At 43.9% G+C, this 23,341-nt stretch overlaps 1 long non-coding RNA gene across 1 annotated transcript; it reads left to right on the forward strand.

Moving 5' to 3' along the window:
• The first annotated feature begins 1,603 nt into the window (after positions 1–1,603).
• LOC122216834 lies at positions 1,604–23,185 on the forward strand. The gene is made up of 3 exons (XR_006201143.1): positions 1,604–3,186; positions 5,816–5,918; positions 22,941–23,185. It is a non-coding gene; the product is annotated as an uncharacterized LOC122216834 (long non-coding RNA).
• Positions 23,186–23,341: the final 156 nt, after the last annotated feature.

Raw genomic sequence — 23,341 nt, forward strand, 5'->3', positions numbered from 1 at the left:
TTTGTTTTTGAGAGAGAAAGTGAGAGAGAGAGAGAGAGAGAGAGGGAAGGAGCATGAGCGGGGGAGGGGCAGAGAGAGAGGGAGACAGAAGATGGAAAGCGGGCTCTGCGCTGACAGCAATGAGCCCAATGTGGGGCTTGAACTCACGAACCGTGAGATGATGAGCGGAGACGAAGTGGCCGCTGTTAATAGGCACTAAAATTTTGCTGTGTGCTTTTTAAACTGAATGTCCAACTTCCAGTAGTACTATCCTGTCTATCAACAATAGACGTCTCCTTATACAAAATAAATCTAACAGATTCCCCCCAGTGTTAGACAGTGTGCCCTTTTCTACAACCGGTATTCATAACCAATGTTAGATACAAAATAAAGGATACATTTTTGTTTCAAGGTATGAAGGATAGCTATAACTTCCGAAAAAATTTGTTCATCACAAATATTTCGCAATAATTTATATATTTTCCCAGGCTCGTGACGAAGTTTTGACATACTGATGACATTTCTGGCTTTCTGTGGGATTTTATTTTTTGGTTTGAGTTTTCAAGGCGTAACGTAGACATTCAAGTTACAAAATAACACGTCTCAAGACAATTAATATTACACTGAGGAAGTTGGAGAAAAAAAAAGTTTTGGATACACAGGGAAGAGAGCAGGTACTTTGAGTCTTAGAAATAAAGCTGATCTCCTATTGGAATCCATGGTTCCTGCGTGAAGAAATGAAGGTACCAGAAATGTAAAATCTTACCGGAAGATGTGACGTGATGGCAATGATAGTAAGAATAGTAAAGGCAAAACGTATTTTGTTATATGTTACTAGGACCCTGGACCTGCCCCACGAACTAACTAAAGTTGACCAAGTGGGGGTTTGAAAACAGTGGAAGCTGTCTGGCCAACTGAAAGCCATGTCATGTGATGAGTGTCTAACAGCTGGCGTTATGTACGTCTGGGGATAAACCGGGCAAGGCGGTGGGTGCAAAGTGCCAGGGCGAGGTCTGGGAAGGCCCGGCGGTTCTAGTCGCAAGCCGCCACGTTCGGGCAAGTTCCTTGACCCCCGAGCCTGTCCTCTTACCTGTAACACAGGACACTAGATCCGTCCCAGACCAGTCAAGGTGTATGAGGATTTTGATTTCCTTTGAAAGGCGACGTCTTACCTAGTGAGCCTCTGATTTCACTGCCTTTTCTAAGATAATAAACAAGCTTGCCCTCCGTCAAGAACTGAATTCCAATTTCCCACTGCTAAGTATCCACAGCCGCCTCCTCGGTTTTGCAAGGCAAGAAAAGCCTCTTTTGTTCAACCCCTGCCGCCTGGGCGTGCACTGGGCACCGGCCTCTGTTGGGCACTGGAACACAGTGCTGAACAGGGCAGATGAGGTCCTTGCTCTCACGCGTGAAACATTAGCTGACTCAGTCTGGACTTGGAACCGATTAGCTATCCAGTTTTTAACAATAGATTTTCTCAAAATTATGCAACTTGTTTTGTTCTTTTCTTTGTCAGATGCCCAGAATGTGAAATCATCAAAAAGTCAAGAGAAGCGTTCATTGGACCACCAACCTCAGCATTAATTCAGCGTTTTCTATTCCCTCCTTGTCTTGACCATTCTCAGGCCTCAGCTTTTCCTGACATTTTGGCTTCGTTTTCGTTGGAAATTGCCTCAGCTTGGCCTGGTGACCTTTCCACGTAGTGTGCTTTGGCGAGCTCCCCCACCTGGCCTTAGACGGTAATGTCTCCAAAGGCAGTAGGGGGCTCTGTAGGTATTTCGCAAAGATAAACAAACGTGAACATGCCTAACCCTGAGGTCCGTGAAGCCAAGATAAGATTTTCCTTCATCTAGCACTCACTCAAAATGAGTATCTAGCACTCACTCAAAAATAAGGGAGCACGAAAAGATGTATTAATATGAATGGAAGCCAGCACAAACAACAGACCCATAGGTATTCGAAGAGTGAAATTTCCAGAAACGTAGTATGTGTCAGGTATTATATTAAGCTGATAGAGATAGAAGTCAAACTTCAACATCTCAGCAAGAAACTGGGATCTTTAAAAAGGACATCACAGATTTAAAAAGAAAATATAAAAAAATAGATGTCTTGGAACTAAAAAACACAGTACCTGAAATTAAAAACTCACTAGGTGGTGTTCCAGCAGATTAGATATAACCAAGAGAAAGTTAGCACATCTGAAGACAAGTCAGTACAAACCATCCAGGATGAAAGGGGCAAAACAAAACACAAGAGGAATGGAATTAGAAAATCTAACATATATTTAATCAAGGTGTTAGGAAAGAGAGAATGATCAGAAGCGAAATTTGGAAAGATAACAGCTGAGAATATCCCAAAACTAATAAAAGATATCCATCCACAAATTCCAGAAGCCCGATGACTCCCAAGCAGGCTAATTGAAAAAAACAAAAAATCCTCCTCATCCAGAACTATGAAGGATCTGAGATATTATTCGACTTGCCATGTAATAAGTAAGCCCGCCATAGTTTCTTGGCTGCTGACATCACCACATGAGCCTCCTGGGTCAAAGACTGTATTTCAGGTCAGGGGACAAGAATAGAGTATTTGCATCAATTCCTCTTGCCTCCAAGGCCCTCAGGGACAACACAGAGGGGCCCAGGTATGTGCTGCACGTGTAGTGGAGTTGTGTCACAGCTGAGGAACTCCAGGCTTTAGCAGTCCAAATCTTTTGTGATGGGCAGTAAGCCGGACTAAACTTCGCCCTGAAGAGAGACTATTATCATTATATCATGCTATGCACAAACTTGCCCTCTGCTCCAAAAAAAGACATTGATCTCTATTTCCCAAGGCTATTTACTATACAAACGTCCTTTAAAGGAGAGTCTAGAGAAAAAGCAGCAAGTACCTCCGCTTGGAAGAAGAACACAGACTCAAGAGACCCATGGAAAATTGTATGCCAACATCTTCACCCTTCATTTCTATACCATCTTGGCTTCTGGCTGGTTCTCCCAAGAGTACGTCACTCTTTCGGCCACTATGACTGACCTGAAGACTCAACGGAAACCTTGACAAAGGCTGGGACCAAATCCATCCAATTTCTCTCACACAACATGTGAATAAGGCTACTATTTACAAGACCCCAAGCAGCGGGATGCGGAAAATATTGCAGTACCGATGTCAACCATTCCCTCTAGAGTCCCGGACCCAAGCAGCTGAAAAACTCCTGTAAGCCGTGAATGCCTGACTTCTTGTGCGGAGGTAGTTTTGTTGATCGCTTTAGCTAAAGTTAGAGACAAATTTTGAACCATCTTTTTTCAAAGCAGTTGTAGGGAAAATTACCTTCAGACTATGCATAAATAAGGAGTCTCTCATTTTTGTGGGAGCATCTCCAGGTAATCAAGGGTAGCCCCATTTTGGAGAGATCTCTGCAGTCATCTTGTTACCCGAAACTGGGTTTGCCTCTTGGTAGCTGTCAAAGCAAAAGACACAACCAAGCCAAGAGTTGGAAAAAGAAGGGTTTTACTTGTAATAAGTAAAGGAGAACACTGGGAATATTTCCCAAAGCAGTGTTTCCTTAAACAATGAAACTGGGGAAATTTTAAGCTAACAGTGCATGCATATTCATGAAGGGGCTTACATAATGGGGACTTCAGCATGGAATTGGGGCAAAAATCACCTATGGTGACAGAGTCCAGGTCTTAGCTGATGGGAGTCGTGAGGGTCAGCAAGGGTCAATATCAGTTCTCTGGCTCCAACTGGTCTGGTGTTTGAGTGCTCAAAGGGATTTAAATCCCTCAAAGAAAACTCAAGAATGTGTGTAAGGTCAATCTTTGCTTTTAAAACAGCAGTCGGAGTTTTACCACTGATTTATTGCCCCTGGTATGATTAGGTTATCTCCTGGCCTGATAGTGGCTGTTTGTTCTTATGTTCTTTCGTTCCCTTAAACTCATTAACTACTGAAATCTATTCCTCCACAATTTCCATGCAAGTCCCAGGAAGTTCTGTGAGAAACATGGCGTGGGCATGTAGTGCCAGTCAGACTTAGATCACAAGATGGCCAGGGCCTGAAATGACTTTTCCTAAATGAAGAAAGCTACATCTCATCTTGCTTTCTCTGGGGACCCCTAACCCATTCTGCTTACAATTTGAGGGCTATGTGATCTACTGGTGGTGTTTTCCAATTCATTCCTTAAGTGTGACCCATTCTGACTTGAGGAGGGAGCCAGGTGAATGCGTGGCTTCTACACTAATTGTACCACCCCGAGGATTCCCATGGTGCCCTTGGAAAGAAATCATTGTTTCTAATTGTTGGGCAGCCCCCAAGTGATCCCTACACTACTTGAGGGGAGGGGAACTCAGGTAGCCAGCGCCTTGAACATGGCCTCCCAATGGCTGCTAAGTCTTAGGGTTCCCAGTTTAGTTTGATAATTGAGTCTGGTCCTTACTTTTGAGGAGACTGTCTGAGAATGATCAATGAAACCTGTCCAGTTTGTCCGTACCACAACCGCTAGCAATCACCCACCCCATGGGAAACTGAGTGATGGCCACGGGGCGTGGGAATACAAAAGACATCAGAGGTATTGACAGGGAGGTACAGGAGTCGAAGCCGTCCCCTACTGTTTCCAGCAGACTTACGGTTAAGGGGATGGTGATCACACTGTGCTTAGAAACACGCGGCTGGAGGCACCAGACCAGCCATCCATGAAGCTGAAAGTGCCTTCGGCAGTTTGGGAAAGTTGAAACAGGCCATTTTTATTCGTGAGGAAGGCTCTGGGGCAAAGATTACCAACTTCCCTCTCTTCCTGCACTTCCCAGGGTGTAAGGTGTTCCCCCTCCCCTGCCTTACGATGGTCTGACTCCATTCTAATGGCCGAAACTTCACACCTTTTTTTTTTTTCAATTATCCTCTGCTTACCCTCAGACCTTCTGTCCAGAAGCATCAGATGCAATAGGGATGAGGGAGTTTTTGTAAAGCACAGAGTAACCTGTTCCATCTCAAAGTGCAGCCTACGTGGGCCTTGTAGTGGGGACGTGGCAAGCACTGTCCACAACCAGTCATCCCCGTCCTCGTGATCTAGGGTCCTGTCACTCCACAAAATGAAATGCACCCGGGTGGCTCAACTGGAATTAAGTTTGAATATCCATGGGCCCACTCCGGGTGGGCTGCCACCAGAAGGAAGTACTGTGGCAGGATTTTTTACCGCCATAGCCAGGATTCGTTGTCTCGCTGCTTCAAAGGATGAAGAGGTGGGCACAAAATGAGCAGCAGGCGGAAGTTTATTAGAGTATAAGATCAGAAAGGAAGAATAGTGGGAACGCTCTCTTTACAGAGAGGGGGCATTCGAAAGTGAATGCGGTGCATGCCCGAGGGCTACAGGCAAGGGTCCCTGTTCTATACGGTTCTGGTCGGGCCTCCCGCTTCCCTTCCCCCTTGTTCCTGCTCACGTCCTACCCTTATTGGCTTGATAGCTCTGGGTGCTGGGTTGCCCATTCTGATAGGCTCGTTTCCATTGTATGAGGGGTGGTCTATGGCCGTACTTAGGTCTTTTGTCAAATTCCAGAGGGGAACCTGAGGGGGGAGTAGGTGGGGTCTGTTACAGTCTTAAGAGGAACCTTATGCCGGAGGGGACCTGCTATGATCAGACACTCCCAGCATTGTTTCAAAATAGGTGTTTTTCCCCACCCAGGGACCTCAAGCCCTAATCTTTCCCTCTCTGCCTACTGAATCCTGTCTTCTCCTCTCAGAGTACTCACCAGGCTGATCGTTAGTGGAGGGGAAGGTGCGTTATGCCTAGGAATGATCAGGGGGAAATGTGTCTGTGTAACCACCAACTCCTTTCATTCTGATTATTAGCCAGGAAGCAGCTGGGAGAGGATGGCCCTTTTCTGGAGACAGCCACATGCCGTGTGACCAGTCTGCCTCACCCTCGTGTGTGGATCAGGAAGAAGTGTGACAGGTAAAGTCAGAATTTTTTTAGTTTATTTATTTATTTTTTAGATGTTTATTTATTTCTTTTGAGAGACAGAGGGAGAGAAAGAGAGAAGGAGCGGGGAGTGGCAGAGAGGGACAGCTCTGTGCTGTCCCCATGGAGCCCGACATGGGGCTCGAACTCACCACCTGAGCCGATATCAAGACCAAAGCCACCCAGGTGCCCCTTTATTAGTTTATTTCTGAGGAAGCTGTTCCAACAGGATCAGATGTGGGTAGATGGTGGGGGGGGGGGGGCATGGAAGCTTCATCAAATACTTCGACTGCGCATCTACTGTGGCGTAGCTTTTGTGATAAAAAAGCACACCATTGAGAGACTGACTGAAAATGGCCCAGAAAGCCCAACACGTGGCTCAGAGGAGCTTCAAGAGCCACGGTGGTTAGCCTATTGGACCAGACAAACAGAAAATAACATCGACAGAAAAAAAAAAAATGTGACCAGTGGTGGAGCACCCCTGATGGCTCCAGGAGGGGGTCAAAGCCCTAATGTGGTCAGTCTGGCGGGAGGGGGTGGGGCACGCCCCAGGCCGTGCAGCCTCCCCACCTGGGGGACAAATGAGTGAACTTCGGACAGGAGTCACAAGTCCGATGGAGGGTCAGCCTCTGCAGAAAGACAAGAGTATTTCACTCTCACCCACTGTGTTATGGTCCACGTGTTGCCGCGTTGGGTGCGATGATGGATCCGGGCAGCAGTGTTTGGAGACGGGCAGCCTGAGTGGGGCTCACCGGAATGAGCCTGTATGACAGGCATCTACATCCGTGACCCAGACGGTTCATTTACCAGCATGATTTGCTTCCATCATCTGCGGCCTCAAAGAGGAGCGTCAAATTTGCCAGGATGCCGGCCTGTAAGTGGCAGAACACATGGCTAGGCCATTGGCCATGGCCCAAGAATCCATAAAGGAGCTAATGAGGCTCATCCAGGGGAGGGTTGGCCGGAACAACAAGAGTGGGATTGAATTGACCCACTGAGTGGAGAGACCACATCCATTTTGGCGTCTGCGATGGGCACACTGAGGCTGAACAGCTACAGCCACCCGATGGACACCATCTGGCTTCCGCTCAGTCAAATCATCAGTGAACCGGGCCTTTAGTACATTATGAAAATAAACTGCAGTCTGTGCCTGTATTACTCCCACGAACATCACGTCGAGGTAGTGATTCCCTCTACCCCCAAAAACGCGCTGTATAATTTCGTTTATGGGAAGTTCACAAACAGGCAAAATTGACCATTGTTTTTAGGGATACACACTTAGGTCGTGAGCGTGTAATGAAGAACGGCCAGGCGGCGTTTACCAGGTTAGTAGTTAGCTTTGGGGCAGGGGGCTTGACAAAAAAACGTACATGGGAAGGGCAATGTCCTGTTTCTTGAATCTGGGTTACCACTTCATAATAATTTGTTAAGATGCACATTTGTTCGGCGCATTTTTCAATACGTTGTTGGACTTTACAGGTTTTAAAAAGGGACTGGACCCATTAGCATGTCCATGTAAAGGAGTTGGAGTCCAAAATTAAAATCATTAGCTCTTGTGACTTTCCAGTTCAAAGTAAAAAAGGAAGGAAGGAAGGAAGGAAGGAAGGAAAGAAGGAAGGAAGAAAGGAAGGAAGGAAGGAAGGAAGGAAAGAAAGAGAAGGAAAGAAAGAAAGAGAAAGAAAGAAGAGAAAGAAAGATCTCAAGATAAATTAAGATCTGAACATGATTTTACTAATTTCTCATTCTGCTCAGCCCAGTCGGAACAGTTGTCGGGAATGGGGTACAGCTGGAACTCGTGCGACAGCCCTGACCCGGGTCCTCCCTTGGAATACTTTCAGAGCATCAAAAGTCCCATTAGCTCAATGCCAAGTCTCTGATATTCTTCACGGATCAACAAGTTCAAAGAGATAGGGCGTGGATAAGATTATCAACAGTTCTAGCCCCATGCCCAACAAATGCAGAAAACAAACCAATTCCCTGCTCCTGGCAATTATCCTGGGAAAAATTACGTTTCTAGAATCCAGTATCAGTATTGCCAAAAAGCCATGGCAGAAAATCATATTTGAGCGTAGGAGAGTAGATGAAAAAAAAAAAATCTGGGTTTTATCTTCACCAGATTGACTATCAAAAAATACCAATTGTACAGCACCCACAGCTGTGAACTTAAAGAGGTGTCTCAGTAGCAGCTCAATTTGGGTGCCATGAACCTAGGAACTTACTGTATCTGCAGGGAAAAGCCCACCCATGATACTATCTCCTCTCTCAGAGAGGGGTACCTGTGACACTGAAGTTTTTCTGTAAGATTTGAAATTTGCAGTGGAGATAGCTCCAGTCATCGCGTCTTATTTGGGGTGCTTTTCTTCCCATCTTGTAGAACACTGTAATGTGCGTTTCCCTTCACAGTGTCACATCTCTGGCCCTTAAAGTGCTGTGTGTGAGCTCTCTATGCTAATAGGGCCTCCACGCTCCATCCATCGTAAGCAGGTATTTTCAGTCTTTCGCCTCAAAGGCTGCTGTCACTGTCTTTTCTTGCAGGATTGCCACAGTTTAAGAACCTTGTATCTCAAAGAAAGTAGTAATCAAGTTCTCTACATTTTGTTCTGACTGGAAAATCAATAAATCCCCAAACCGAAAGCTGCTTTTGGGATTTTTAATGCCTGTTCCCGGAGAGGCTTAGGGAGGTGTATATAAATTTCTCCCGATACTCTTTCCCCCACTTTGATTTCTACCACATTATTTTGAAGTTTATCCATTGATTCTTTGAATATTTTTACACTTGATCCTGTGGACAAGCCACATGAATTCAAGGTTACTGTTTCACAGTCCAGCTTGCACCGAAGTGGAGAATTTGGGGCATCCCTGGAAAAAGGGGAGCCCTCTTACACTGTTGGTGAGAATACAGACTGGGGCAGCCACTCTGGAAAACAGGGTGGAGGGTCCCCAAAAAGTTAAAAATGAACTAGCCAAGAATCCAGCAATGGCACTACTAGGTATTTACCCAAATGTACAAAAATACTAATTTGAAGGGATACATGCACCCCGATATTTATGGCAGCATTATCAACAGTTGCCAAATTATGGAAACAAGCCAAGTGTCCACTGACTGATGAATGGATAAAGGAGGTATGGTATGTATTTATGTATGTATGTATGTATGTACACACACACACACACACACACACACACACACACACACACACAGAGGAATATTACTTAGCCATCAAAAAGAATGAAATTTTGTCACTCCACATAGATGGAACTAGAGAGTACGATGCAAAGCAAAATAAGTCAGTCAGAGAAAGACAAATACCATATGATTTCACTCATATGTGGAATTTAAGAACTAAAATAAACGAACATGGGGGGAACAGAAAGGAAACTGAGATACAAACTCTTACCTAGAAAGAACAAACTGATGGTTACCAGAGGGGAGGGGAGGGGGGGAAGGGGGATGGGTGAAATAGGTGATGGGGACTAAGGAGGCACTTGTGATGAGCACCAGGTGATGTATGGACGTGTTGAATCACTAAATTCACCTGAAACTAATATTACATTGTATGTTAACTAATGGAATTTAAATAAAAACCTGAAAAAGAAACAAAAAGAATCAGGGGCATCCCAATTTTAATTCTAGAAGCTTACTAGTGTTTTGTGGGAGCAAAGCAGTCAGCTACCCTGCATTCAAAATGCAATAGATACATTCTGCCTTCTAAGATCTAAGAGGTCTATACGCAGGGGCACCTGGGTGGCTCAGTCGATTAAGTGTCTGACTTGATTTTGGCTCAGGTCATGATCTCATGGTTGGTGAGATACAGCCCCACGTGGGGTTCAGTACTGATAGTGTGGAGCCTGCTTGAGATTCTTTCTCTCTGTCTCTGCCCCTTCCCCAGTTGTGCACATGCTCTCAAGTTCTCTCTCTCTCTCTCTCTCTCACAATAAATGAGCATTTAAAAGAGAAAAAATAATAAAATCAAAGGGCGGTACACAGTGAGATGTATTTCTCTATCATGAACCCTCATTCCAGCTCTTGGCCCCTTAGAAACCCCCCGAGGCCCCACGCTCCACAAATGTACCTGCAAATGTACCTCCAGGGCGAGCTGTAGCAACCTCTACCCTGAGATGGCACCTTTGCCGATGGCCCTGTGCCGTTGCTTCAGAAAGACGCTGTGCGAGGGCTGTTGGCTTAGAGCCTGGCACGCTCGCAAGTCTGCCCCTATTAGGGGCGGGCACCAATCCGTGGACAGAATAGAGAGGCCATACGCTGCATGTGCCAATCGGGGTAACCTCTCCACAGCCAGCTTGACTTCGGTCAGGGCAGGAAAAGCTGACGGCACCACTGGAGACATCTGCCCAGCTTAATAAAATCTTCTCTGGTCCGTCAAGCTGGGCTGGATTATGCCTTTTGTGTGCCCTGGGCACTTTGCCTTCTGGGACCCCCTTCTATGAAATAAAAAAATATTTTAAAATACCAAAAATTAGATTTTACGACTGCGTTGGTATAAAGACAAGGTGGATTGTCTCTATTTTCTTTAGATTTTAGAAGAAATGAAAACATTTTCAAGTCCAAACCCCAAGCCCAGACTCTGATGACTCCATGTTAGGTTTTATTCCTTTTCACTTACTTCTCCGTGATTCTGGCGAATGTAACCAATGATAAAGTCCTGAGGGGGTTCGATAATTAACACCTTTATCCCTCCCACAGGAAGACGACAAATGATAGCAAAGACGAGGTCAAAATATCACCTTTATTACCAGTAAAGCTTAGGTTGCAGAATACTATCCATTTGAGTCTTGTCTCTACTATCAATCAGAACTCGGAAAATGTATCCACCTAGTTGGTGGCAGTTCTGGACCGAAGCAGACTGCTCCCGAGGCAGGGAAGAGCTTGCTCCCGGGGGAATAGCAGAGACTGCCTCCTTCTGGTAGAAGGCTGGTTCCTAAGAGGTAGAAGAACATCGAATGGAGACGAGCATGTCCGGATTCTTCTCCCCACACCTGACAATCGGGTTTGTCACTCAGTGCAGGGATGGTAAAGAGGGGAAGTCAATAAAGCTTTGGAGAGAGAGATCCCTTGAGTCCCTGCACCTAGGAAAAAAGGCATCAGGAGAAGTATTCCCTTCCAAAGATTCAATGTTAAATGTTAAGAACATTTAGGAGTTCTTAAAGGATTGGCAGGATAGCAGAGAAATTATGCCCAATATTTTCTTTTTACTTTTTCAGGGCGTTCTCCAAACAGAGTGAAACTATGAAGCAAAAGCCTTATGTGTCTCAATAAGCCAATAATACTTATTAAAATATTTATGCCTAAGTCCTCTGACAAAGTTAGTTAAAAATACTGAGGCATTTTTTCCCCCAATAATCACTGAGAATACAGTGCTGAATAAGATGGTCTTTGCCCTCATGGAACCTACGTTCCTCTCTCTTACAACAAAACACACTCAATAGGCTCAAACTACTCAATGGAAATGATGCCCCAATTTTGATTTATAGTTTCCTAAGGATAAACATAAAAATGAGCGTTATTTAAAGAAAGTCGAGAAGATAAAGAGTAGCCTTTGAATTCTTTTTTTTTTTTTTTTCAACGTTTTTTATTTATTTTTGGGACAGAGAGAGACAGAGCATGAAGGGGGGAGGGTCAGAGAGAGAGGGAGACACAGAATCGGAAACAGGCTCCAGGCTATCAGCCCAGAGCCTGACGCGGGGCTCGAACTCACGGACCGCGAGATGGTGACCTGGCTGAAGTCGGACGCTTAACCGACTGCGCCACCCAGGCGCCCCTGCCTTTGAATTCTTAAAACTGCTATGATTAGTAAAACCAAAAAAAAAAAAAAGATATTTATTGACTGGTTATGAGTCATAAAGACCATCGTCAGTTGCTGACCCATTTTTCTCTTTCACATCTGCATGTAGATCTAAAAATACATCCTCATAGATTGACAGCAAAGAATTACCATAATCAAGTCCCTCTGCCAAACAGGGAGCAACTTTACTCAATAGTTTAATTGTACTGAGCATTAATTAATTACGTCGCAACACTCCATTTTAGAAACTGTCTTATATATAAAGTCTTGAGGCTTTTTACTTCTTCAGCTTTATCTCATGATGCTGACTTTATCAGTTAATGTCTCGCTGGGCCAAGATGCATTTAGTTTTGGTGGAGTGTTGATATGTTTCATCAATAAATGTCTGGCGAAGTGTGATAATCAGATTTATGTTATAGGCCTTGGATAATTGTGTGAGGTGACCTTGTAATTATCATTTAAATTTCCTTCAGCCAAGTACGCTTTCCGGTAACTGCACACCTACATATCAAACTCTGTTTTTAATCTGTTTCTTTCATGTTTCTGTCTTGCCCTTGAACAACTTATTAATAGGGATAGCTCCATCGTTAATTTACTTATTGTTATAATTAATGGCAACAATATTGTGCATTTCTAGTAAGACAGTACTGTAATAATTCTTGTAATTTTAATAATTACTTTAAAGTTGCTTTGATGTATTACTAGTGTTAATCATCACTACAGCATCCCTGAAATGCATGTCATATCCCTGTCAGTACACATGCAAACACACACACACACACACACACACACACACACACACAGAGTCGATGGATGATAACTTGGAAAAGAATCTTGCCACAAACTCCTTAAACTCAATTGAGGCATAAAAGAAATAATGCCAGAAACTACATTTTCTGGCAATCCAAATGCTAAAAATCATTGTTTGTTACAATCCAGCTTTGAGACAAAATTAGGCATTCTTGGAGTAATTTGGAAAATGTATTTCAGTTTACTTATTTTTGAGAGGGACAGAGACAGTGCATGTGGGGGAAGGGCAGAGAAAGAGGGAGAGAGAGAATCCCAAGCAGGCTCCGTGCTGCCAGCACAGAGCCTGACGTGGGGTTTGAACTCACGAAACTGCGAGATCATGACTTGAACTGAAACCAAGAGTCAGATGTTTAACCGACTGAACCACCCAGGCGCCCCTGCAAATGTATTTCACAAAGCAGGTTTTCTTTTTTCCTGTTGGGGTGATTCTCAGATATCAATGGGTTTTCTCAAGTTCCTTATTTTTTTCCATAGATTTTAGCATCAGTGATGGGTTATGTCAAGCAGGCTCACTTTTGCCACATGATGGCATCTCATTAATAATTTTCTGTAATGTACCCAGAGGTGTCATACGTAATGTGACCTCCCAGAGATAAAAATAGAATTTCATCACAAAGGGCAAAACTTGAGTTTATTGCTGCAAGCAGATTGAGTAGACATTTTCTTTTGACATTGTCTTCTTACCCTGTAAGACCAAAGCTGACCTTTGCCATCGTCTTTGGGCTGAACACGAACGTGTGACTTGCTTTGATCAGTGATCAGTGATATGTGAGCACATGTGTGTCCCTTCTAGCAAAAAGCCTGTGGTGCCTGTGCATCATTCAGCACGTTCCCTCTTTCTTGCCTAGGCGAATACAGAAGCAAAGAAATAAGCCTCTTGTAGCCTGCGAACTTGAACGAAGACGATACAAAACGGACCTCCCATCTCCCCGGCAGGGACCAACAGGGCAAGCAGGAAACAATCCTTTGCAGTTTTAAGTCACTGACGTTTTAAAATTGTTACCGCAGCTTTTAGCCTCTGACTGAGACACGGCCAGCCAGTTTGATCAGTCTGCGCTAGGCGATCAGGAAGCTTCCCTAGTGCAAAAACGCGCTGAAGACTTATACTCATTCATTCAATAAAAACGTATTAAGTGCCTGCTATGTGCCAGCACTATGTGACATATTAGCAAGACAGGTGTGAGCAAAACAGGTGTCCCTTTTGTCACGGAACTTATACTCCTGGGGAGAAGCGGAATAATAACAATTTAAAAGACACACACTGTGATGAGTGCAATGTGGGACATAAATGCGACCAAAAAATAAATAACGGTGATAACGGGTGAGACATAATTAGGGAAGGGAGGGGACAGCTGCTGGAGAGCGTGATAGATGCGGAGACCCGGACAGGGAGAGAGCCGGCCACGTGGAGTCTTCCAGGCACAGGCGGGAAGGGACGGGGTCCTGTGGCAACGAATATTGTGGCTTCTGGGACCTGTGCCTGCAGCCCGAGGGGAAGTCCGGCACGAGTTGGCACCAAGTTGGTGGGAGGGCCACTGGTTCCGCGCCGCGGACAGTGGGCGCGGCCACGTGCCATCGATTGCCCGTGGGGATCTCCCCGCGACCCCGCGGCCTGCTCACCACCTGCAGCTGTCAGTCCTCCCGACAGACACTTGCCCTGGAGCTCCCTCCTACACCCCTCTGCTCCCAGACTCCTGCTCGAGGAGCCCCAAGTGCCACATCTTAGGGCGTCGGAGCTTATTCTGAACTGGATGAAAAGTGCTAACCTGAAAAGTAAAACCGCCCCTTATCTCACCAGCAGAAGATGGGTTTATTCGGGAATAAAAGAGAATCGCATTCCCGGACAGACCCGCTGCAGCCAAACCCTAGCAAGTCGCGGGAACGAAGGAGAGGCGCGCCTTTTTAGGGAGAAAGGGGGTACACCGGGAAGGCTGTTAGGTGCCTCGCCAAGTCCGTGGCAGGAAACTACGGGGGGATCGAGGTGCCGTGGCTTCTCGTCGGCGGAGCTGTGGTCCTGCGGGGATCCCTCTGAGGGAGTGGAGTCGCCTCCGCGTGCAAGGTCACGTCTGTGGGAGGTGAAGTTCATCTCTTCCGGTTGGGTCTGCAGTGGACTTAGGGCGATGGGGGCTGAGAGCTCCCCCTGCCGAAACCTCCCGAGTCCGTCTTAGTGCGGTTTCCCATGACCGACGCTCACAAAAGCGATCGAAGGGCTTTAATAAAAGCAAGGGAGGGTAATTTCAGCCGGTGTGTATAGAGTCAGGGCAGGCGGGGAATCAGAGGGCAGTCCGGTGGAGATGGGGTTGGCCGTGGCGAGGGCAGTGGAAGGAAAAATTGAGAAAAGTCCATGAACGCCATAGGCTTGTAGGGGTAGAACTGAGAGAACTTGGTGATTAACTGGGTCAGGAAAGAAAAGAAGGCATCCAAAAGTAACACCAAAGCGATAGCAAAGCAAAATTTTGGATGTGCAGGACCAGAAAATTCAGGGTACCGGAATTCAACACTGCCTCCTGAAGCTTGGATATAACTGTGTAAAACAAACAAAAAGGTACTGAGAAAAAACTCCAGTGCTGAGCATCTTGCAAGATATTTGGGCATCATTTTAGAAAGTTATCCCCATAGAAATATGTAATCAGTATACATTTAAAAACATGGCCCCAGATTATGATCTCCACATTCTAGTTCTGTTTATGATTTCCATAATCTAGTTCTGTGTATTACATGGTATTTGCTTAATAAATTATTGGCAATTAGTTGCCATCTGGCACTTTGAAACTAAGCTGAGCTTAAATACTGTAAACTGAATTACCAAAAAGTAAGAAAACATGGTTCATGTTCATTATAATATACCAGGATAGGCTCAGAAGTCAATAACGGCTTGACATTCCAGCAAAAAAGACTGGTATTGATAAACCCGATGCCACAAAATGACGTCTTTAAATAGGAATTATATGAGGTAAGCATTTGTGAGTGAATAGAATAAAAGAAGGTAAAAATTAAATAGCACAGGAAGAACTGTCAAGGGGGCAGCTACCTTACCTAACCTCAGACCTATGCTGTTTCTACTGTGATCTAGAAGGTACTGCGGCCATCAGTGACGACCCAAATTACGCTGTCTATGCTGTGATTCCAGAAGTGGCTTCACTCACCCTCAAACTCAGGGACACTCATGCCTGAAAGTATGGATGTCAGTTCCCTGTTTTCTTATGTAGCCAATCAAATCAGAGCTTCATTAAAACATATCTGATTAATGAAATCTAAGTCACATGTCAGTACTCTGGCAACAAGGAGTGCCGGGAAATGTAGTTTCTTAGGTTTTGCACTGGGGAGGCAGAATGCACAATGTGGACAACTATCACCATTTGGAGAGAGCATTGACAAAAATTTAGGTAGACATCAATGACAGATAACCACCATAATTAACACTACAAAATCTTCATTCAAGATTAAGCTGTATCGATTCCATCATCAACGTATTCAATTTTTCACTGCATAATAAATACTGACCACTAAACTAATAAAAAAAAAAAGAACCAAAGAATTGCAGATGCTTGTGATAGAATGTTCCTTATGAATAATGATTATTTGAGAATCTTCATTCCTATCTTCAGTAATGGACCAGCTGATAAATTGCCTTTTGGCAAAGTCATATATTAAAAAGTTACTTTCACTCAATAAAAGTATAATTGATCATTCAAGCTCACTGGAGAGCGTCTCTGCTCAAGAGATTTATAGGGTGTCAGCTCTAAATATGACTGATAGTTTAGTGAAATGCTTCTTTTGTAATTCCACTGGTCTTCAAATAATTTACTCCTAGTCAAATCAGGAACAGTGAGGTATTTTTCATGGGACGTTGGGGCACCACCCTTAGTAGGAAAGCTTGGCATATCTCTGTTATTAGAGATTTCTGTTTTCTTTGCTCTTAGAGTTCTCTGTGCATATGAATTTGCAGATGCAAACTGACTGGCGTCACTCATTCTAGTATCTTCCAAAGCAGCTTTTGGGACGCCATCTACTATAGTTTCTGGTAGAAGGCTCTATGTGAGTCCTTTCGATTGTAATGGGGAATTTGCCTGCTATCTTTGTTACCAAACATTATTGTTTTAGGTAGCAATAACACATTAAAGCAAGTCTTCTATAGAGACAAAATCTCCCCGGCATAATAGTCAGATATTAAAAACACACAATGCAACTAGTGTTTCATGGCCTACAAAACAGACTCCTACTCTTAATATGGTTGGTTTAACTGAAAAATTATTATGTTTTGTTTTGACCACTCTAATAATATACAATTACGTTTAAGGAATAATAATTCTGTTAGCTTACATTTAGATAGATAGATATGTATTGCATTTGAATATATAGATATTATATATTTTATATATTAATATATTATATGTTATAACTATGTACACATATATAATAGTTTCCAAATAATTTAAAGGCACATTATCTTATTTAATTCTCATAACACATTGACTGAACAAAGGCATTACGTAGGCTGAATGTAGGCTACAAATAAAAATGACAATTTAGCTATTCTTATACCACATTATCTAAAAAGTTGCCTTCCATCATTTGATATCATTAAATATTTTGATTTTACTTAGGCAACTATGACAGGCACTAAGAGGTATTTCTCATTTTGAGATCTATACTAAATATAGCTCTACTGAAAATAGTAGTGGTTAGTTCACATCTGAAAATGCATTATGAAAGTGAGCAGGAAAATGACTCATAAAATGGTAAACATTTGAAGCAGCCAAAAACTCTCTTAGAAGCCCGATAATAGCGTGCAACAAATTAGAGAATAAGCATCTATCCCCACTACCTCTTACTCATTCCAGAGTACTTTGGATCCCAAATAAATATTCCATGTGGAGATTCGATAGTTTTACGTTGCTGAACATGCTTTGATCATGGCTATTTTTCAGTGAGCCGCAACGCTGAGTAAGTGCCTACCTAATTTGTAGAGAAGTTTAGTGCGTGTGTCCAGCTGTAGGTATAAACTCTAGCAATTTTAGTGTTTCTGGCACTGGGTTGGCTTTCATTAAAGAGTATAACTATTGGGGTGCCTGGGTGGCTCAGTCGGTTAAGTGTCCGTCTTTGGCTTAGGCGATGGTCTCTTGGTTCATGTGTTTGAGCCCCACGTCGGGCTCTGTGCCGACTGCTCGGAGCCTGGAGTCTGCTTCAGATTCTGTGACTCCCCCTCTCTCTGCCCCTCCCCCACTCGTGCTCTGTCTCTCTCTCTCTCTCTCTCTCTCTCTCTCAAAAATAAATATTTAAAAAAAGAGTATAAACAACAATTATGGATAGGATTCAAATTATTTTCCATGAAACACTTAGAAAACGCAAGAAAATCAGGAGTTACAACTCAATATGCTAGGTAGGGTATCACCTAACTCCTCACGTTGGGTCATGAGCTTTAGCTGTTAACAAAGCTAGGACCCTCCAACAGGTCTGGTTTGAGGGAGAGGTCTGCGGGATATCATCCTCAGAGATTTGATTCAGTGGGGCCCAGAGAACTATATTTAAACACATATCTTGGATGATTCTTTTATATAGCCAATTCATGAAGCAACATTTGGGAACCATAGCTCTAGAATATCTTGGCTCTTATACTTTACATTGGAGGCACAAGATTATCTGCTCTAGCATTTGGAATGAATCTGCAATACATTTAATGGGAATTAAAATAGTATTTAACTACTTTGCGAGAAGTTACTATTTAAAACCCGGAGATGATGAATAAGATGAATAGAGTTTATAATAAAATAGCAAAATTGCATATATCATAATTGTGTCAGCTCTTCCAAAGTCACAGATACAAAGTTAGGGCTTTTCCTTTTCTGAATCTACAGATCATGCCAATAATCCTGAGTGTTATTGCTGCTTGTATTGGATTATTATTTCAAGTAAAACTCAGTATGACTTGTGTCAAAGACACAAAATTTCCTTCCCAGTTAATTTTGTATATATTGCTGTACTCTACCTTGGTCGCAATAAAGCAACTACCTCGTATTCGTATTCTAAGTTTTTGTTCTCCCCCAGACTGCATAACCTGCAATGCCAAATTTTACATGTCCAAATCATTGATTTGGATGAAGAATGACTCATCAAAGTCTGTTTGGTACATGATTATCCTAATGGCTAAGAGCTTGGACACAACCTTGACACAAAGATTGAGTTGAGGAGATGGGCAGGGATGAAATGAAAAAGTTTAGTCCTAGGGGGGAAAAAACCCAAATAATAACCATAATGGTAGTCGATAACATTTATTGAGCACTATAATTTAAATTTAGGATACATAGAGATCTCTATAGTTCTCTATATCCTAAAATATATCAAAATATAGAATATAAAGCTTATTCCAAGTATCTCATTTCATGGAGTATCTCATTTGTTACTCATAATAACCCTGTTATGAACTGAATTATGTCTCTCTCAAAATTCATATGTCAAAGCCCTAACCCCCAATAGACTGTATTTGGAGAGATATGGCCTGTGAGGAGGTAATAAAGATTAATAGAGGTCACAAGGGGGAGGCCTTAATCTGGTAAGAACAGTGTCCTTACAAGGAGGGGAAGAGACATGATCTCTCTCGCTCTCTCGGCACACAGGGAAAGGCCGTGGGAGGACACAGCAAAAAGGCAGCCTTCGGGGCACCTGTATGACTCCGTTGGTTGAGTGCCTGACTCTTGATTTCAGCTCAGGTCATAATCTCACGGTTTGCAAGACCAAGCCCTGTGTTGGGCTCCACATTGGGCATGGAGCCTGCTTGAGATTCTCTCTCTCCCTGTCTGTCTGCCCCTCCCCTGCTTGTGCTCTCTCACTCTCAAAAAAGAAATTAAAAAAAAAAAAAAAAAAGGCAGCTATCTACATGCCAGGAAGAGAGGCCTTCCCAGAAACTAACCTTGACTACACATTGATCTTGGGCGTAAAGACGTCAGCACTGTGAGAAAATAAACGTGTGTTGTTTGAGCCACCCAGTTGGTTGAGAGACCCAGTTGCCATAAGAAAATCCAGTTTTGTCATGGCAGCCCTATAGGACTCATACAGCCCCTATCGGGTAACAGCTCCATTTTACAAGTAAATGTAGAAACAGATACAGAAAAGAGACTCAGGGAATGTATAATAACCTGTCCAAGGTCAAAAAGTAGACAGAAGAATTTTCAGCAGACTGGATGGCTACAAGATCTGTCTCAAGGTAGGAAGTGCCAGAGGCAGGAATACTTATTTATCATTATTTTTAAGTTAAAGTATAGTTGACATTCAAGATCCTACTAGTTTCAGGTGTACGTCACAGTGATTAGATGTTTTTCTATGTTATGAAATGATCTCCATGACAAATCTAGTTACCATCTGTCGCCACACGTTATTAAAACATTATTGACTATATTCCCTGTGCTATCCATTACATCCCCCTGACTTACTCATTTCAGAAAATCAAGTTTATGCTTCTCAATCCCTTTCACCTCTTTTGCACGCCCCCAACCCCTCCCCACTCTGATAATCAACAGTTTCCTGTATCTATGAATCTGTTTTCTGTTTTTTTTGCTTATCATTATGTTATTTATTTTTAATTTTTTAATGTTTATTTTTGAGAGAGAGAGAGAGAGAGAGAGCGCAACTGAGGGAGGGGCAGAGAGAGAAGGACACACAGAATCTAAAGCAGGGTCCAGGCTCCGAGCTGTCAGCACAGAGCCTGATGTGGGGCTCGAACTCACAAACCACAAGATCGTGACCTGAGCGGAAGTCAGACGCTTAACTGACTGAGACACCCAGGCGCCCCTCATTATGTTTTTTAGATTCCACATATAAATGAAATCTTACAGTATTTATCTTTTTTGGTCTGACTCGTGTAACTTAGCATACTACCCTCCAGTCCATCCTCGTTGTCACAAATGGCAAGATCTCACTCTTTTTTATGGTGGAGTAATATTCCATTGTATATACATACCACACCTTCTTTATGCCTTCATTTACTGAATGCACTTAGGTTGCTTCCAGATCTTGGCTACTGTAAATAATGCTGCAATAAACATAGGAGTGCACATTCTGGTGTTTTTGTTTTCTTGGGATACATACCTAGAGCTGGAATTGCTAGACTGTATGGTAGTTCCATTCTGATAAGCAAAAATATTTCAAACCTAGAAATAGGTTTTCCAACAACACAGATTCCTTATATAATAGTCGTATTGCTGGATTAGAAATCTAGGCTAAGATGGGGCGCATGGGTGGCTCAGTCGGTTGGGCATCTGGCTCTTGGTTTCGGCTCAGGTCACGATCCCAGGGTCGTGAGACGGGGGTCCAAATGGGGCTCTGTGCCGAGTGTGGTGCCTTCTTGGGATTCTCTCTCTCCCTTTCTCTCTGCCCCTCCCCTGTTCACGCTCTCTCTCTCTCTCTTTCAAAAATAAATAAATAAACTTTAAAAATTTATTAAAAAAAAAAGAAATCTAGGCTGAGAGAAGCAATCTTGTAGGAAATGTCACGTGGCTCAGAAGAGGCAGGGAGGGGCTTTTATCTGTTCTCTGAGGCTAGATGACCTTGGGAGCCAATTCGGGAAAAATTTTCTAGCTTGACCTGGGGAGGAGCCAGAAGATGAAGTTTGGGACAGCTGTGAAAGCCTGATGTCTCTACTAAGACAGAACAAGGATAAAGACCACATCCCACTGTATTTAGAATACAGTCCAAGTTCTTTCACATGGGCTGTATCTACAGCATACTCTTGGGATTTATTACCCAAACCAGGACATTTTGGAAGGTGAAAGGAAATACTATTTCAATTTTTCTAGTACGACAGGTTAAGCCAGGACAGTCCTGGGCAAACATGGATACAGCTTTGCAATAGGGTCCTGCCTTGTCTTACGTCATTTCTCCCGTTCATGTATCATACTGACTTTCTTTCAGTTCTGTGAACACATCCACATCCAAGCCGATTCTTGTTCGGAGACCCCACACCTACTTTCACGCCGCGTGATCCAGCCCTTCTCTCTTGGCCTGGGTCACTAATCGGTAGTGGTCACTGTTGGTCAGTTGGTCAGCAATCTTCCCCGCTTCCTCCTTCCTAACCACTCTTTGATTTCATCCTGTCCCCACCTCATGCGACCCCTGCGCTCGGGAACTCTCGACCACATCCTTAGTCCGGGGAAGAGCACTGACTGAATGAGCCCATCGGCACATGGCGTTGCTCTCTCTGGCCAGTGACTTAGGGACAGTGCATTCCCTGGGCGCTGCACGCAGGTAGCACAAAACATGCTCAGAGGTGGTTTGAGCAAGCTAAACAGTGAGGGGGTGGGGGGACAGTCACGGCCGCTACTGCCACGGGTGTCAAGCACTCAGGATGCACCCTGCCTGGTCATCTTCAACACGTGCCTGGAGATGCTCAGCCATCATATTCACACTGAAGACACAGGAAGGAAGACGGGACCAGGAAAGGCGTACTCCCTCCCTGGAAGAGTAGATCTCAGAAATTACACAAATTACCCCCATTTACCTGCCATTGCTAAACCCTAGTCACAAGGCCACACACAGTCACAAGGGGACATGAGAAATGTAATCTTTATTCCCGGTGGCCCAGTGCCCTGCCGAAACCTGAGCATGATGGATGTTGCTGGAAAACTAGCGGTCTTTCTACCAAGGTGGCTCAGCCTGAAGGGAAGAAGTTAGTCTCTAAGCTTATTTTTCTTTCCCTCTCATGTGAAGGAAATGCAACTAATCCTCAAGTTGCAACCATCGCTAAATGAGAGAAAGATAGATTTCTATGTTGTCTGAGACATGATCCCAAGAAGACCCGGGTTTAGAAGGAAACAGACACTTTGGGCAGCAGAGCAGAAAGAAGAACCAAGCTCCTGAGGACACGGTTGGGCACCGAATCCCCCAGCATGAAGCTCTAACTCTTTGTGGGTTCGAAGGAGTTAGATGGGTCCGAGGAGAGATGTCCTTACTGTGAAACCACTCTGGTTCACGGTCCCTTTCTTGTAGTTAAGGCAGCTTGGAAGAATTCCCTACAGGCCTTCCTAAACAGCCAGCCTCTTTTACAATCTCTCTCCTCAACCTCTTCTTTGCCTTCACGGCACTTACACGAATTTCCAATCATTTATTTGTTGTTTAAAGTCACTCTCCTCCGCGGGGCGGTAAGCCAGGAGCTATGGGACTGGAATTGTTTTGCTCTAGGAAATGAGATGAAGTGGGTGAGCACAATGCTCGGCACACAATAGGCTTGTAAATAGATGTGCCATAAAGTGACACTAATAAGCCTCGTTCAGAGAGAGTTTCTAAAGGTAGAGAGAGCTAGAGCCACGTGAAGTGATGCAGAAGGACAGTGTGGGGGAATCAGCCTTTCCTGTATTCTTAGGTTTTTTGCCACAAGCCAGTTTTTCAGCTACAGCCAACATTTGTTTTGTAGGGTTGGCAGTGACCTCGGATTTGAATATTGAGCCTCCAGTGCATAAATGGGACCAGAGGGCTTCTAACCACCTCCGATGCTGTCACATTGCAACCTTGAAGCGATGCCTTCCCAGGCAGCGGAGGGCAGGATGTCTTATCTGCAGGTGGCAGGGCTATTCACATGTAGCTCTTAGACCCAGGGCTTTGCCCCTGAGGGCGTGTTTCTGGCCGAGTTTTCTATTGCTTACTCTTCCCCTCCTCCCCAAACCTTGTGTCATTCTTTTACTTCTGGTAATAGCAAATACATTAAACAATGAACTTGATATGTTTATATTTACAGGTGATCTCTGAAGTCACTTACATTCCACTCGGAAATGTAGGTCTAACATCTTTCTGTCTCGTACACTCACTGTTTGTTTC

The sequence above is a fragment of the Panthera leo genome, chromosome B1, assembly GCF_018350215.1.
Source record: "Panthera leo isolate Ple1 chromosome B1, P.leo_Ple1_pat1.1, whole genome shotgun sequence".
Lineage (NCBI taxonomy): Eukaryota > Metazoa > Chordata > Mammalia > Carnivora > Felidae > Panthera > Panthera leo.